The sequence below is a fragment of the Ranitomeya variabilis genome, chromosome 5, assembly GCF_051348905.1.
Source record: "Ranitomeya variabilis isolate aRanVar5 chromosome 5, aRanVar5.hap1, whole genome shotgun sequence".
NCBI classification, from domain to species: Eukaryota; Metazoa; Chordata; class Amphibia; order Anura; family Dendrobatidae; genus Ranitomeya; species Ranitomeya variabilis.
The window spans coordinates 102428362-102446896 of NC_135236.1; the positions used below are offsets into that span (position 1 = coordinate 102428362).

At 43.7% G+C, this 18535-nt stretch overlaps 1 protein-coding gene across 1 annotated transcript in view; it reads left to right on the forward strand.

Annotated features, from left to right (window-relative positions):
• Positions 1-2161: 2161 nt before the first annotated feature.
• Positions 2162-18535, forward strand: part of ANXA4 (annexin A4) — a 118427-nt gene continuing 102053 nt past the window's right edge. The window contains exon 1 of the mRNA XM_077263076.1: positions 2162-2324. The gene's annotated coding sequence lies outside the window, so the exon portion shown is untranslated. The remainder of the gene's footprint in view (positions 2325-18535) is intronic.

Genomic DNA, 18535 nt, shown 5'->3' on the forward strand with positions numbered 1-18535 from the left:
TGTTCAATGAACACATGCGGATTTAACTGCGTGATAGAATGCAGCGTTTTGGATGCAGCGAAAATACGCTGCATCCAAAGTCTGCAATTTCTTGATCATGGGCACATACCCTTAAATTTGGGAGGTTTGTCCAATTGTATTAATGCAGTATTCTCAAGTTTGGAAGTTATTCAAAGGATCGGGGATAACTTTTTGATCTCTGAGGGTACCAGTGGTTGGGAAGTTATTCCGTATTCCGTGGATAGATGACAACTGCCAAACTTCAGTATAAGGTGGGGTCACACTAGCGAATCACATCTGAGGTGAGAGGATGGGGCGCGATATGCTAATGACCCCTGGCTCCTGCTCTGCTGCGAGCATGATCCGAGTGTCAGTGCTCTGTGCTCACAGCACAGCTGCGGAAGAGACAGAGAAATTAATTTCTCCATCTCCACTGCTACCTGCGTCCATGGGAATTGCACTGCACGCAAGTGATATCCATGTGCAGTGCAATGTTTCACACTCACTCATAGATTTATATGGCTGTGTACGATCTGTTTCTCGGGTGCAATAGCAGCATGATGTGATTGCTTTTGCATGCCGTATCGCAAATATGAGCTGTACCATAAAATAACATTGGGGCAAGTGCGATACGATTATTTTTTGGATTGCACTCGTCCGATTGCATCGCAAGTCGGAACGAGTCCCAACTCTTTAATACTAGAGATGACCGAATTTGATTGAGTACCTGCTTATTTGGCAAGCTATAGCGCCTACCGAATAAGCTGCAGAGGGATCCCGGGTATATGGAGCGTGTCGGCTGATCAGCTGTTAGGCGCCAATGCTGCATGTGTCACAGTACAACACATGCATGGATAGCCTAATTGTTAGGCTCTCCATGCATGTGCTGTGACTGTCACACAGCCCCGACACATGAAGCTGCGGAGCCGAACTGCTGATCAGCCGGCGCACGCTATGTATCCGGGTTCCCTTTGTAGCTTATTTGGTAAGCGCTATAGCTTGCCGAATAAGCAGGGACCTGATCAAATTCACTCATCTCTATTTAATACCACTTGCATGGCAAGGGAGGTTTTATGTTTTTTTTTTACAAGAATAAAGAGAACCTTGTCAACATGCTATTCTTCACGTCACATGCCTGCCAACCGCTTGATTAGTGCACATATCCTAGTTGTTCAGTCAAATAAATTCCGGCTCTGGACAAGATTTTCCAGCTGGTGCAAAAACTGCAAACAAATATGAATAAACACAAAGCAATGAGCCTACCGTATATATTCCATACAAAAATGCAAAATTAATATTAAAAAATGTAGGGAAGGTTGGAATTCCAGAGCAGCAGCATGTACACACACAATGCTCCCACCATAAATTACATCATCTGGCCAATAGGTTGTGGAGTAAGAATGCTAGATTTATTTTTCTCCTTTTGTTATAGCGTGGACATCGTTTTCTGGACATGCGCAGACTAAAGTACGCATGCTATCGAACTCATGTGCATGCATGTCCTTGCGTACCAATGCGTTCCCATAGACAGTAATGTGTTTTTTGGACAAAATCATCCGCATGTGGACAATTGCGCAATATCTGCCACCTCAAAAAGTGCAACATGTTGTGTTCGCGGACACCGCGGAATGACGCATCCGCATGGAAAAGCATGTCCCTGTGTACACCATGTTAAAGATATGTACGCATGACGCATGCGGATGTATGCCGATCATACACTGACTGCGCACAGAAGCGCTAATGTAGACCCGGCCTAAGAAACACAACCATGCTTTCATGCTGCAATTTGGTTAATAAAACGAATGTTATCAAACATACTGTAGACAGATGACACATATAATCCACACTGAAATATTCAGCAAAAATTTTACCCAAAAAAGCGGCAAAAATGTAGCAAAAGCGGCTTTTTGTAAGCTGCCAAGAGAGAAGTTTTTGCCTGATGAAAAAAAAACAACACATCCCTGACTTATAAGCACATGACTAATGGCCCATGTACTGTACAAGCCCAGACCAGAAGGGAGTTGTTTTTTGGTCGAAATTGTGCTTCAGAGTCTGTTCTTTGCATAGGAACCTCCCACACTGCAGCTGTTTATCACTTGTAGAACTACAGAGCCCAGCAAGCTGAGCCATGCACTATCACATAACCATGAAGTTCTGTAGTGTATTGAATACTGCTTCCTAAACCCACAGGAACTGTTATGGTAGGAGGGACACACACACCACACCCAGGCCTGGAAGAGCAGTCACCTCCCTGCCAGCAGTCCTCCCTTATAACCGGTGCACATCTGAGGAGGGGTCCTGTGCAGGGGCTGCCATCTACTGAGGTGAGTCTGGGGGCTTGTCTGCTGCCTCACAGCAGCACAGAGTGGTGACAGGACTGGGAAGAAGCTGCCACTTGTAGCTATGGAGTTCAGGTTCTCTTCCTCTCTGGAGAGGCAGTTTGCATGTTACTGTAACTTTCCTTCAGTCCTGGAGCAGATGCAGCAGAGCTGAATGTGTGTTCTGACCTTCTGTTGTGACAACTGATGTTTGTTGGTGTTGAGCGCTGCGAGTTGCACAATGACTTTCTTGTTTCTGACAGACATATAATTTTAATTACATAGACGAGCGTCTGTCATCTGATGGCCGAGCAAAACTTCTCATCTGAGTAACCTGAAGAGCTAGTCTGGAGGATAACCTCTAAATTATGGGTGTCATGCATGAGATTCTGGGTGCACAGCCGGTTGTTTGTGTCCCACCTCTTTAATGAAGAGAGAGGAAGAAGACATACATACATACATACATACATACATACATACATACATACATACATACATACATACATACATACATACATACATACATACATACTAGTAGGAATGTCTATACAGAGGGCATGGTGGTCTGGTGCACAAGCTTCTGAGGAAGGGGGATGGGGTAGCTTCCTCTGGGTCCCATCTTTCAACTGACCACAGAGCAGGCCCATGTAGTGGTCACTGGCAGACACAGTCCGAAGAAGGGCCGCTGTGCCAGAGCAGTATATGGCCCCTCTAAGTCCAGTATCTCCTCATAATGCACAATTCCACGTTTGTTGGAGGTGGAAATGGGGCCCCTGTAACTCCCGGGCACCCGTATAGCTGCACCTGTGATATGTCTGCCCTTGGTGTGCGCCTGTTACATCTGTGCAGCTGCAGTCCGTTTTCACTCAGTAATAATGATAAAAGAGCCATTCTCTGCGCTGCCCTTGGCCAGTACGTCCTCTGTGGCAGACGGTCTTCACTTCTGCACTAAAGAGCGGCTGCCACGAAGGCCCATATTAGTGGCCGTACGAGGGCGGCGTACATTGAATTGCTCATCTCCATTGATGACCTTTAGGAAAGTGGCTGCTGCTTTCATCACATGGCTGCACAGTGAGTGTGTGGTGACCACTACATGGGACCCCACCAGAGGGGCTGAACAAGTTGTGCATTTGGTTTGGCTTCTAAATGTATTAGTGTTTTGGTTTTTTTTTTCTCATGGATATTGGCTTTTGTGTTGTATAAATCAGCAGTGTGTAAATTTCTGTTGTGCATACGCAGCCTTTTTTTGGTGTGGATTTTGCACATTAAAGGGGACCTGACTGCAGATTCATTCTGTCCGATATTGGCTCTGCAGCAGAAATCAGACTTTGGTTGTTATTGCAGCTGTGTATGTTTTACTCTGAAACTGCAGAATTTCAGAGAAATCGTAGTTTGAAGACGTGACTGGGTATAATGCAACTCGGATGAGTAGTCCAAAGCTGGATGCTGGCAAATCTTCCCCTCAGTGACCCCCCTACCTGTGTAGTAAGGCTATGTTCACACGATCCTTTTTTTCCTGCAGATTTTTCAGGTCCTGTTTTGGAAAACCCGCAGTGCAAATCCGCGGTGGTTTTCCACTGCGGTTTTTTGTCCTGTTTCTACTGCGGATTCCACTGCTGTTTTCCAACTGCAACTGCAGTTTCCTATTGGTGCTGTTAGAAAACAGGCGCGGAATCCGCAGAAAGAATAGACATGGTACTTCTTTTTTTCCGCAGAAAATCAGCGCGGATTTTCCAGCGGAAAAAAGGAACGTCGGAACAGCGGATTTTGTTTTCCATAGGGTTACATTGTACTGTACCCTGCATGGAAAACGTCTGCGGATCCGCAGCTGAAAATCCACTGCGGATCCGCAGCAAAAAAAGGATCGTGTGAACAAGCCCTAAGTCTATGGGGGTGTCAGGTTCACATTGACATTCAAGGAATTCTCAACATCTATAGATTAAACGTTTTTTTTTTTTTTTTTTGTCTGGAACCTGTCAACGGGTTTGTGCTCCATAAACTACAGGCATTGTCATGTTGCTGCTGTTATACTGATTAAAATGATACTGGGGTTAGGATCTTGTGTAATCAGTTTTCAGTTAATGAGATGCCCGTGCTCTGGGTCAGGACTGTAGGCAGTCTTATCTTCCTGTTCTGAGCCAGAGAAACCAAGGAGAGACCTGACCAGAGGCCGTCCCGAAGCACAGACATGGTGCTCATCATAAAGACACTGTCTGTGTTTCAGGGTGGCCTCTGGTCACAGGTCTCTCCTTGGTTCCTCTGGATTAGAGCAGGAAGATAGAACTTCTCTTCTGAGTAACCTAAAGAGTTAGTACAGAGGATAACCTCTAAATTATGGGTGGGTGAGTACAGTCCGGCCCCAGAGCACGGGCATCTCATAAACTGATTACACAAGATGGATTTCTTTACCCTCAGTATCATTTTAATCAGTATAATTCTGCCAACCTGACAGTGTCTAGTTTACACACCAAAATCCCGCTGACAGGTTGCCCAAGATCAGGAACTGCTGCGTATTTATGCAGCGTCAAACCTGCAGTGGCCAGCTGTTATGTATCACTCACTACATGGGGCACATCTTTCCAGACCGCTGCATGTCAATTTCTCTTGTGGAGACACTAGTTTCCACAAGAGAAATTTCACCAATAGAATGTATTGGATGAGGTAAATGCACCTGGTTCAGTGAACACATGCGGATTTACCTGTGTTTACTGGAAGACAGTTCTTTGGATGCAGTGAACATATGATGCGTCCAAAGCGCTGCTAGTTCTGGATCGTGGACCTTAGGCTATGCTCCCACGATTCATATTTCGTGAGTTTTTGATGTTGCATATTTTTTTGCAACTATTAGGGTACGTGTCCACGATCAGGATGGCCGGCGGTTTCGTAGGAGCGGCAAACCCGCTCGGCACTAAGCCCCGCCCCCTTCTGGGACGCGATGATGCCGGATGTATTCATTGCACACATCCGGGATCATCGCACCCCTCGCATAGGGCCCTGTTATTCCTTGCAGCGTTGCCGCAAGGCACACGGACATGCTGCGATCTTAAAAGGCGTGCAGCATGTCCGGAGTCGCAGGGCCGACGGATGCGTGTTACCACGCATAGTGGAGATGGGATTTCATAAAATCCCCTCCACTATGCTGGAACATCTGGACGCTGCGTGTTTGAAGCTGCGGCCCCACGCAGCGTCAAACACGCAGCGTTTCCTGAACGTGGACAGATACCCTAGGCCTCTTTCACACTTCAGTTGTTTGGCGTCAGTCTAAATCCGCCATTTTACTCAAATAACGGATCCGTTTTTTTTGTGACGGATCCGTTATTTTCCCTATAGACTTGCATTAGCGACGGATTGTGACGGATGGTCGTCCGTTCCTTCCGTCATGCGACGGATCCGTCAAAATTTGGCGGACGTCATCTAGACATTGACGGTCATTGCAACGTTTTTTGTCTGCGTTGAAATGGCGGATCGCAACGGATCCGTCGCGTCCGTCATTTCATAGAATGGCCACCTATGGGCGACGGATCCGTCGCGACCGTCATTTTGGCGGATCCGTCGCCCCAATCCATTTTTTTCAATTGCGCATGCTCCAAAAAGTATATACAACCCCCGAGTAACGGATCCGTCAAAAAAACGGATCCGTTACATCCGTTTTTTCAACTATTGTGACGGATCCGTCATTATGTCGGAAGTGACTGACACCAAAAAACTGAAGTGCGAAAGAAGCCTTAGGCTATGTGCACACGTTGCAGCTTAGGAATTTTTTTGTGTGGAGTCTGCATCTCTTGGCAGAAAACGCAGGTGCTTTTTTTTTTTTTTTGCGAATTTGCGGCAGATTTACTGCGTATTTTGTGTGGATTTACTGCATATATTTTTACCCCTGTGGATTTCTATAACTGAATGGGTACAAAAAACGCTGCAGATCCGCAAAAAAGAAGAGACCTGCTACTTTTTTAAATCCGCATCATTAGCACAGCATTTTTTTTTTTTTTTTTCCTCGATTGATTTACATTGTAATGTAAATCACTTGCGGATCTGCAGCGTTTCTGCAAGGTAAAAAATGCTGCAGATCCACAGGAAATTTTCAACGTGTGCACACATCCTTAGGCTCCTTGGGTTCTGTGGTTGTTTTTTTTTTTTTTTTTTTTTTTTTTTCCCCCGTTTTTCACCTATGCAATTTTTGTCTCTTGTTGGGTTTTAAATAAAGCTGCTTTGTTGTTTGATCCTTTCTGGTATTCAGCTTTACAAAATTTTATCAACAACATTTGCGGAATACATTTGTTTTCTTATGCGTTTTCACCTTGGAAAGCCACTTAAAAAAAAAAAGAAAAAAAATGCATGTGCGTTTTGGACCTGTAGATTTTTCTGCATCTAACCCAGGACTATGGGAAAATTTCGCACATAAAACTCAGCGTATCCACAAGAGAAATTGTGATTTGTGGATTTGAAACCAGCACCGCAGCTCAGGTGACACAGTGGGCATGAGATCTCTATGAATCCCATCTACATTGCTGGAACTGTAAAACGCTGCATCAAAAACTCCTCATAGGCACACAGCCTTAAGGAAAGAAAAGTGATAATTATATATGTATATCATATAAGTGCGACTAGGAAATTGCCCCAGGTCTCTCATATCTGGTCAATCTCTACACTTTGACACAATCAATAAATGAGTCTCATCTGCTTATAAGCTGATCTGAGTCACTTACTTACAAATCCATCTGTCAATCACTATTCTGGAACGTAAACATCATATGAAAGACGCTTTTTTTCTTTTCTTTCTTTCCTCAGGGAGCAGGACAGTCCTATAGTAGATGAAGATGACAACGTAGTCCATCTTTGTAAAATATTTCAGTGTAAGGCTATGAGCACACGTCAGGATTTCTTGCAGTCATTTTTTGAACAAAACTGGACATTTTCTGCAAGAAATCCGCATGCATTTTTCTCGTGGATTTCCCCCCCCCCGAAGGTTCCCAATGCGATAATATAGTGGACAATCCGCAAAATTAATGAAAATGCTGCATTTTTTTACTGCGATGCGTTTTTTTTTTTTCCCGGAAAAAAACACAACATATGCACAAAAATTGCGGAATACATTATAAATGATGGGATGCATATGTACGCGTTTTTTTTTCTTTAAGCGTTACCGCGTTTTTATAGCGAAAAAAACGCAAAAAATCCTGAACGTGTGCACACAGCCTAAATGACTAATGTGGGCAAACCTCAGCATGTGTAAGATGGGTCTGATTGCTGGGAAGTCGTTGGTGTGGGCTCAGGACACGTTCCTACGCGAGATATGAATGAGTTCTTATTCCCCAGAGTTAGGTGTGGCTGAGAGAAGTACGTGGTGATGGCCTGAGGGGACAGTACACACAGCGGTGGGTGGGGTAGACTGGGAGAACAATCCCTGTACGGTGAGCTATGTACAATGCCGCCTGTGTGCACTGTAAACTCTGGCCTAGTTCTGGGCCCATCAAGCTGACCTGTAGTCCAGAGCAATGTATACAGCACCTGCTGCCATACCAAGCTGGTGGAAGGGGATGGGTGTTTAAAAAATGTATACCGTAGTTTGTAAAACTTCCTTGAGTTATTCCTGTGCTGTCTGCATGTATGCCTTGAGGGGTTGGGTTTACACAGCAATATTATGACCGAAAGGGAAGTTGAAAAGTTTCTGAGGACCTCCTATACTCTCCTATGCTTTTATTGTCACCTGTTGAAAAAAGGAGTGCCATTCTGCTATATTACTAAGTCTGCACTTGTTGTATGCCTTTACTAGGTATATGTATGTATATACAATGGTGTTCAAAAGTCCTGCATAGGCGTGAAGAAAACTATATGTTTCATACTTCTGCATCTCTACAGTGAAACTGGTGGAACATATTTTTTTTTTTTGTAATCCCTCATTGTATGCCATACTCATTTTTGAATGTCCCAAGTGTATAAATTGTTATGGTAAGCGCATTTTTGATAATTTTTTTTACAGCATAACCATACCTACACCAGTACAGTGTGTAGAATGGTGAACAGGTTTCTAAGTTCATTAACTTCCAGTGCAAGTTCACACAGACTTAAATGTAACTTTTTAAGATTTATTATTTTTTATTTAATTCAGAGTCCTGAAAAGGGCCTTTAGAGTGCATCTTTAGCTTCTAATACTTTATTGGCCAGCGTTTGCTCTTGAGCACCAGCTTGCATCTCTGTGGCATTGAGTGAACAAGCTTCTGCAGATGTTCACGAGTGATGATGTGGTTCCAGGCCTGTATCAGAGCCTCAATCAACTCACTCTTGGTCCTTGGCTGTTTTCTAGATATCTCTAATGATACCTTGTGCCACAAATTTTCAATTGGATTGAGGTCCGGGGACTGAGCTGGCCAGTCAATAGTAGCCACCTTGTTCTTTTTTTTTTTTTTTTTTTTTTTCCATTCCGTTACTGTCTTAGCCCTGTGACAAGGAGCATCATCATCCTGGAAGATGTAATCCCCTGAAAAGAGCTGTTGAGCAGAAGGCAGCATTTTCTTATTAAGGATGTCTATGTATTTTTTTGCATTACCCATACCCTCCACAATATGAAGCCTTCCAACACCATTGGCTACCAAACAGCCCCAGACCATTACTTTCATCGGATGTTTCACAGAGAAGCTCAAACACTCTGGCTTGTACTCTTCATGTGGGAACCTTCTCACATAAGACTTGCCATCATTTCCTAAAATGCAAAAAGTGCTTTCATCACTAAATAGCACTTTTTCCCACTCCTCCTTCCTCCATTTTAAATATTTCAATGCCCACAGTTTTCGCCTTTGTCTTTGTATGGCTGTCATCAATGGCTTCTTTCGGGCCTTGCACCCTCTCAATCCTGCTTCCAAACATCTCTTCCTAACAGTTGATGTTGCTACCTCAATATTGCACTTTTCTTGCCATTCTCACAGAAGCTGAGGAGAGGTGAGCTTTCGATTGGCAAGGGATGTTCTTATCAGTACTCTATCCTCCCTTTTAGTTGACTTTCTGGGCCGACCAGATCTGGGCCTGTCCTGGGTAATTCCAAGCTGCTTATGTTTCTTCAAAATTCTTACTACTGTACTCTGATTACAGCCGACCTTCCTTGCGATCTGGGGGCCAGTATAACCCTCTTCTTGTAGCACCACAATTCGCACACGATCCTCCGCTGACAAAAATCTGAAGGCTCCCATCATAAAACTCTACAGTATGATTCAGCTAGATAGACCAACAGATAAAACAAACAAACAAAGCAGCAGATGGGATGTAATGTGATTGGCTGCCATATCCAGGTTATGATTGGTCACAAGAACCTCATCTGTGATTGGCTAATTTTGGATCTAAAGCTGTACAATATTTAGTTGTGCTTTCAATTCCAATATTGTTGCAATAATATCAGGCAAAACTGCTTCAAAAGCTAAAAATATTACAGGGAGAGAATGCAAAATTGTATTCTGAACAAAACCATATATAATATGTCATATTAGCATCGAAGATATTTGACAGAAAACATTTAAAACTTGAAAAATCAATTTATCCTATACCTATGCAGGACTTTTGAACACCACTGTATGTATGTGTGTGTGTGTGTGTGTGTGTGTATATATATATATATATATATATATATATATATATATTATTTTTTTGTCTGCTGGACTTTGATTTTCATTCATCTTTGGTCTGACTGCTTTCTTCAAAAGTGCGGCATCCATCTGTCTGTGAGGTTCACTGGCTATAATGAGTCTGTGAGTGGTGCGCACAGGCTGAATACCCAACTGTCTTAATAAGCCCCAAGCCTTTGACGAACATGACACTTGTACAGTGACTGGACTAGGGAATAACTTGGGAGTTTAAGGGACTCTGTCAGCACAGACTCATTGTTCAAACCAACTAGGGTGTGTGCCCACGATCCAGAGTTGCTATGGGTTGAACGCTGCGTACTTGAGCAGCGGCCAGATGTTACAGCATAGTGGATAGGATTTCAAGAAATCCCCATGTTCACTATGCATCAACGAACGCTCGCGAAGACTGACATTCGGTTAGTCTCCCCAGACCGCAGCATGTCAATTTCTCGCTTGTCTTCACAAGAGAAATTTTACCAAAAGAGTGTATTGGATGCAGTGAATCTGCACAGTTCAGTGAACACATGTGGATTTAAGGCTACTTTCACACTAGCGTCGTACGACGCATGTCGCAATGCGACGTACCGACGCAAACTGTGATTAGAAAACACAACGGTGGCAGCGGATGCAGTTTTACAACGCATCTGCTGCCCCATTGTGATGTCCGGGGAGGCGGGGTCGGAGTTCTGGCCTCACATGCGTGGTCGGAAATGGCGGACACGACGCACCAAAAAACGTTACATGTAACGTTTTTTGGTGCGACAGCTGCGTCGGACCGTCGGCACGAAGGTTGCGACGTGTGCCAATTTGTTGCTAATGCAAGTCTGGAGAAAAAACGCATCCTGCAAGCAATTTTGCAGGATGTGTTTTGTCTACAAAACGACGCATTGCGACGTGCAGTGCACGACGCTAGTGTGAAAGTAGCCTAACAGCGTTAAATAGCAGGCAACACTTTGGATGCAGAGCATGTCCGCTGCATCCAAAGCCCTGATACTTCCAGATCGTGTGCACCCAGCCATACAGGCACTCATTGTACCATGGCATGGTCAAAATATATAAGAACATCTTCCCAAATGCGTGTGGTTTTTTTTTTTTGTTTTTTTTTTTTCTTCCATCCATCCAGCACTTCCTGAACAGTTTATGCCTGAAAACCATGGCAGGTTTGACCACCTCTTGTGCACAAACGAAGAGCTATTTAAGGGCTCATGCCCACTTGCGATGAAATCGAACGAATTCAATCTGCTAAAAAATCCAATTGAATTCGGACTAATGTTATGCCCGATATGTGCTGCTAAATTTCCGGAAAATTCGCGGAAGCCACTATGCAAGTCGTGCACATCTAAATTTGTGGGTGATGAACAGACTGCATTACTAGCCAGTATGAGGACCATGATTCGTCAAGAGGTTCAGGCATCCATCTCAAGCTTGAATCTTCCCCAGACAAGCCAGTCGGAACCGCAAACATCACGGAAAAGGCCAAGAGAGTCTAGTCCCTCTTCTGAAGGAGAGATTTCGGAGCATTCAGACCAGGAGGAAAGACATGGATCATTGGGCAGAGGGAAGAGATATCTCTTCTCGGCGGCAGATACGGATGAGCTTCTTCATGCAGTTCGTAACACCATGCAGTTACAGGACACGCCAGAGGAGACCTCGATCCAGGATGAAATGTTTGGCGGTTTACATACCCAGGTCACAAAGGTTTTTCCAGTTAACGATCACATCCGTTCCATGATCCTAGAAGAATGGCAGGAAGCGGAGAAGAGACTAGTAGTACCCAGAGATTTCAGACTCCGTTTGCCTTATAATCCAGAGGACATTAAAGTGTGAGATGAAGTTCCCAAGATTGATGTTCCGTTGGCAAAAGTGGCGAAGAAGACCTCAATTCCATTTGAGGACTCCTCCGCTTTAACCCCTTCCTGACATCTGACGTACTATCCCGTCGAGGTGGGGTGGGCCCGTATGACCGCCGACGGGATAGTACGTCATACGCGATCAGCGGCGCTCACGGGGGGAGCGCCGCCGATCGCGGCCGGGTGTCAGCTGATTATCACAGCTGACATCCGGCACTATGTGCCAGGAGCGGTCACGGACCGCCCCCGGCACATTAACCCCCGGCACACCGCGATCAAACATGATCGCGATGTGCCGGCGGTGCAGGGAAGCATCGCGCAGGGAGGGGGCTCCCTGCGGGCTTCCCTGAGCCCCCCGCAGCAACGCGATGTGATCGCGTTGCTGCGAGGGTCTTACCTCCCTCCCTGCAGCTCCCAGACCCGGATCCAAGATGGCCGCGGATCCGGGTCCTGCAGGGAGGGAGGTGGCTTCACAGACGCCTGCTCAGAGCAGGCACTGTGAAGCAGCCTGCACTTCAATCAGATCGGTGATCTGTCAGAGTGCTATGCAAACTGACAGATCACCGATCTGTATTGTCCCCCCCTGGGGCAAAGTAAAAAAGTAAAAAAAAAAATTTCCAAATGTGTAAAAAAAAAATAAAAAAAATATTCCAAAATAATGAAAAAAAAAATAAAATATTATTCCCATAAATACATTTCTTTATCTAAATAAAATAAAAAAAACAATAAAAGTACACATATTTAGTATCGCCGCGTCCGTAACGACCCAACCTATAAAACTGCCCCACTAGTTAACCCCTTCAGTAAACACCGTAAGAAAAAAAAAAAAAAAACGACGCAAAAAACAACGCTTTATTACCATACCGCCGAACAAAAAGTGGAATAACACGCGATCAAAAAGACGGATATAAATAACCATGGTACCGCTGAAAACGTCATCTTGTCCCGCAAAAAACGAGCCGCCATACAGCATCATCAGCAAAAAAATAAAAAAGTTATAGTCCTGAGAATAAAGCGATACCAAAATAATTATTTTTTCTATAAAATAGTTTTTATCGTATAAAAGCGCCAAAACATAAAAAAATTATATAAATGAGATATCGCTGTAATCGTACTGACCCGACGAATAAAACTGCTTTATCAATTTTACCAAACGCGGAACGGTATAAACGCCTCTCCCAAAAGAAATTCATGAATAGCTGGTTTTTGGTCCTTCTGCCTCACAAAAATCGGAATAAAAAGTGATCAAAAATGGTCACGTGTCCGAAAATGTTACCAATAAAAACGTCAACTCGTCCCACAAAAAACAAGACCTCACATGACTCTGTGGACCAAAATGTGGAAAAATTATAGGTCTCAAAATGTGGAGACGCAAAAACTTTTTTGCTATAAAAAGCGTCTTTTAGGCTGGTTTCACACTTGCGTTTTTATCTGCATGCGTTTTTTAAAAAAACGCATGTGTGAAAAAACGCATGTAAACGTGGTAAAACGCATGCGTTTTTAGACGCATGCGTTTTTATAGAAAAACACAAGAAAACAAACAAAAAAAAAAAACCCTACCCCTAACCCTACCCCTAACCTGAAATACGTGGCACTAAAATATACGTTTATATACGTATATAAGTGCCACGATATTTCAGTGGCCACGTATATAAGTGCCACGTATATAAGTGCCACGTACTTAAGTGCCACGTACTTAAGTGCCACGTACTTAAGTGCCACGTATTTACGTGCCACGATATTTCAGTGCCACGTATAACCACATAGTTATAGTATTTATAGTACGTGGCACTGAAATACGTGGCACTGAAATATCGTGGCACTGAAACACGTGGCACTGAAACACGTGGCACTTAAATATGTGGCACTTAAATATGTGGCACTTAAATACGTGGCACTTAAATACGTGGCACTTATGACTGTCAGAAAATGTTCATTAAACGGTTAGAGGTGAGGTTAGGGGTAGGGTTAGGGTTACCGTTGGGATTAGGGTTAGGGGTGTGTTTGGGTTAGGGTTTCAGGTAGAATTGGGGAGTTTCCACTGTTCAGGCACATCAGGGGCTCTCCAAACGCGACATGGCGTCCGATCTCAATTCCAGCCAATTCTGCGTTGAAAAAGTAAAACAGTGCTCCTTCCCTTCCGAGCTCTCCCGTGCGTCCAAAAAGGGGTTTATCCCAACATATGGGTTATCAGCGTACTCGGGACAAATTGAACAACAACTTCTGGGGTCCAAGTTCTCTTGTTATCCTTGGGAAAATAAAAATTTGGGGGGCTAAAAATCATTTTTGTGGGAAAAAAATATGTTTTATTTTCACGGCTCTGCGTTGTAAACTGTAGTGAAACACTTGGGGGTTCAAAGTTCTCACAACACATCTAGATAAGTTCCTTGGGAGGTCTAGTTTCCAATATGGGGTCACTTGTGGGGGGTTTGTACTGTTTGGGTACATCAGGGGCTCTGCAAATGCAACGTGACGCCTGCAGACCAATCCATTTAAGTCTGCATTCCAAATGGCGCTCCTTCCCTTCCGAGCTCTGTCATGTGCCCAAACAGTGGTTACCCCCCACATAGGGGGTATCAGCGTACTCAGGACAAATTGGAAAACAACTTTTAGGGTCCAATTTATTCTGTTACCCTTGTAAAAATACAAAGCTGGGGGCTAAAAAATCATTTTTGTGAAAAAAAAAAAGAATTTTTATTTTCACGGCTTTGCGTTACAAACTGTAGTGAAACACTTGGGGGTTCAAAGTTCTCACAACACATCTAGATAAGTTCCTTGGGAGGTCTAGTTTCCAATATGGGGTCACTTGTGGGGGGTTTGTACTGTTTGGGTACATCAGGGGCTCTGCAAATGCAACGTGACGCCTGCAGACCAATCCATTTAAGTCTGCATTCCAAATGGCGCTCCTTCCCTTCCGAGCTCTGTCATGTGCCCAAACAGTGGTTACCCCCCACATAGGGGGTATCAGCGTACTCAGGACAAATTGGAAAACAACTTTTAGGGTCCAATTTATTCTGTTACCCTTGTAAAAATACAAAGCTGGGGGCTAAAAAATCATTTTTGTGAAAAAAAAAAAGAATTTTTATTTTCACGGCTTTGCGTTACAAACTGTAGTGAAACACTTGGGGGTTCAAAGTTCTCACAACACATCTAGATAAGTTCCTTGGGAGGTCTAGTTTCCAATATGGGGTCACTTGTGGGGGGTTTGTACTGTTTGGGTACATCAGGGGCTCTGCAAATGCAACGTGACGCCTGCAGACCAATCCATTTAAGTCTGCATTCCAAATGGCGCTCCTTCCCTTCCGAGCTCTGTCATGTGCCCAAACAGTGGTTACCCCCCACATAGGGGGTATCAGCGTACTCAGGACAAATTGGACAACAACTTTTAGGGTCCAATTTATTCTGTTACCCTTGTAAAAATACAAAGCTGGGGGCTAAAAAATCATTTTTGTGAAAAAAAAAAGAATTTTTATTTTCACGGCTTTGCGTTACAAACTGTAGTGAAACACTTGGGGGTTCAAAGTTCTCACAACACATCTAGATAAGTTCCTTGGGAGGTCTAGTTTCCAATATGGGGTCACTTGTGGGGGGTTTGTACTGTTTGGGTACATCAGGGGCTCTGCAAATGCAACGTGACGCCTGCAGACCAATCCATTTAAGTCTGCATTCCAAATGGCGCTCCTTCCCTTCCGAGCTCTGTCATGCGCCCAAACAGTGGTTACCCTCCATATATGGGGTATCAGCGTACTCAGGACAAATTGGACAACAACTTTTGGGGTCCAGTTTATTCTGTTACTCTTGTAAAAATACAAAAGCTGGGGGCTAAAAAATCATTTTTGTGAAAAAAAAAAAAGAATTTTTATTTTCACGGCTCTGCGTTATAATCTGTAGTGAAACACTTGGGGGTGCAAAGCTCTCAAAACACATCTAGATAAGTTCCTTAGGGGGTCTAATTTCCAAAATGGTGTCATTTGTGGGGGGTTTCAATGTTTAGGCACATCAGGGGCTCTCCAAACGCAACATGGCGTCCCATCTCAATTCCAGTCAATTTTGCATTGAAAAGTCAAATGGCGCTCCTTCACTTCCGAGCTCTGCCATGCGCCCAAACAGTGGTTTACCCCAACATATGGGGTATCTGCGTACTCAGGACAAATTGCACAACATTTTTTGGGGACCAATTTCTTCTCTTACCCTTGGGAAAATAAAAAATTGGGGGCGAAAAGATCATTTTTGTGAAAAAATATGATTTTTTATTTTTACGGCTCTGCATTATAAACTTCTGTGAAGCACTTGGTGGGTCAAAGTGCTCACCACACATCTAGATAAGTTCCTTAGGGGGTCTACTTTCCAAAATGGTGTCACTTGTAGGGGGTTTCAATGTTTAGGCACATCAGGGGCTCTCCAAACGCAACATGGCGTCCCATCTCAATTCCAGTCAATTTTGCATTGAAAAGTCAAATGGCGCTCCTTCCCTTCCAAGCTCTGCCATGCGCCCAAACAGTGGTTTACCCCAACATATGGGGTATCTGCGTACTCAGGACAAATTGCACAACATTTTTTGGGGACCAATTTCTTCTCTTACCATTGGGAAAATAAAAAATTGGGGGCGAAAAGATCATTTTTGTGAAAAAATATGATTTTTTATTTTTACGGCTCTGCATTATAAACTTCTGTGAAGCACTTGGTGGGTCAAAGTGCTCACCACACATCTAGATAAGTTCCTTAGGGGGTCTACTTTCCAAAATGGTGTCACTTGTAGGGAGTTTCAATGTTTAGGCACATCAGGGGCTCTCCAAACGCAACATGGCGTCCCATCTCAATTCCAGTCAATTTTGCATTGAAAAGTCAAATGGCGCTCCTTCCCTTCCAAGCTCTGCCATGCGCCCAAACAATGGTTTACACCCACATATGGGGTATCAGCGTACTCAGGACAAATTGTACAACAACTTTTGCAGTCTATTTTCTCCTGTTACCCTTGGTAAAATAAAACAAATTGGAGCTGAAATAAATTTTGTGTGAAAAAAAATTAAATGTTCATTTTTATTTAAACATTCCAAAAATTCCTGTGAAACACCTGAAGGGTTAATAAACTTCTTGAGTGTGGTTTTGAGCACCTTGAGGGGTGCAGTTTTTAGAATGGTGTCACACTTGGGTATTTTCTATCATACAGACCCCTCAAAATGACTTCAAATGAGATGTGGTCCCTAAAAAAAAATGGTGTTGTAAAAATGAGAAATTGCTGGTCAACTTTTAACCCTTATAACTCCCTAACAAAAAAAAATTTTGGTTCCAAAATTGTGCTGATGTAAAGTAGACATGTGGGAAATGTTACTTATTAAGTATTTTGCGTGACATATGTCTGTGATTTAAGGGCATAAAAATTCAAAGTTGGAAAATTGCAAAATTTTCAAAATTTTCGCCAAATTTCCGTTTTTTTCACAAATAAACGCAAGTTATATCGAAGAAATTTTACCACTATCATGAAGTACAATATGTCACAAGAAAACAATGTCAGAATCGCCAAGATCCGTTGAAGCGTTCCAGAGTTATAACCTCCTAAAGGGACAGTGGTCAGAATTGTAAAAATTGGCCCGGTCATTAACGTGCAAACCACCCTTGGGGGTGAAGGGGTTAAAGGATCCAGTGGATCGCAAAGCAGATGGACTGCTCAGGAGAACTTGGGAATCCTCCGCAGCAATAATACGGGCCAATATAGCTGCAACATCGGTAGCCCGATCAATGCATTTATGGATAAATGATTTGGAGGAACATCTCAAAGCTAAGACTTCCAGAGATGTTATTCTCAAATCTCTACCGTTACTTAAGCTAGCAACAGGCTTTATGGCAGGCGTTTCTGCAGAATCTGTACGCTTCGCCGCCAAAAGCGAGTCCTTATCCAACGCGGCCAGAAGAGCTATCTGGCTAAAGACTTGGTCGGGGGATATCCAATCAAAAAATAAATTGTGCGGAATCCCATTCTCAGGGAATAAAGTATTTGGGCCTATTCTAGATGACATCTTAGAAAAAGCCTCAGATAAAAAGAAGGGGTTCCCTGAGGAAAATACAAAAAAGTACCAGCCCTTTCGTAGATCCCGTCCTAGTCAGAAGACAGACTACAGGGGGAAAGGGAAGACTGGGAGGTGGTCTTATGGAAAGGGTAGAGACTCCATCTTCCCAAGTGCAGGAAAGCCGAATAAATGACATCAAGGTGGGTGGTCGGTTACAAAAATTTCTAGGGGGTTAGCAGTAAGTATCCCAAAATCCTTGGATTCTGCAGGTAATTGCTCAGGGGTACAAGCTAGAGTTCTCCAGCAGTCCCCCAGAAAGATTTGTTGTAACCCGACCCTGTCCGCTCTCAGACTCCTCTATGTGGACAAACATCCAGGAGTTGATAGTTAGACGCAATATTTCCCAGTACCCATTTCAGAAAGAGGCAAGGGCCATTACTCTCACTTATTTTCAATAAAAAAAAACGTCGGGGGACTCCCGAACGATCATAAATTTAAAACCCCTAAACAGGTGGGTCCGGTACAAAAGATTCAGGATGGAATCTATAAATTCCACAACGCCTCTCATAGACAAGGACATGGTGATGTGCAGCTTAGATCTAAGCAATGCATACTACCATGTCCCAATACACACTGCCTACCAGAAGTTTCTGAGATTTGCCCTAATGAACAAGGGAATAATGTATCACTTCCAGTTCAAATGTCTCCCCTTCGGGCTTGCTTCGGCGCCCAGAATATTCACCAAA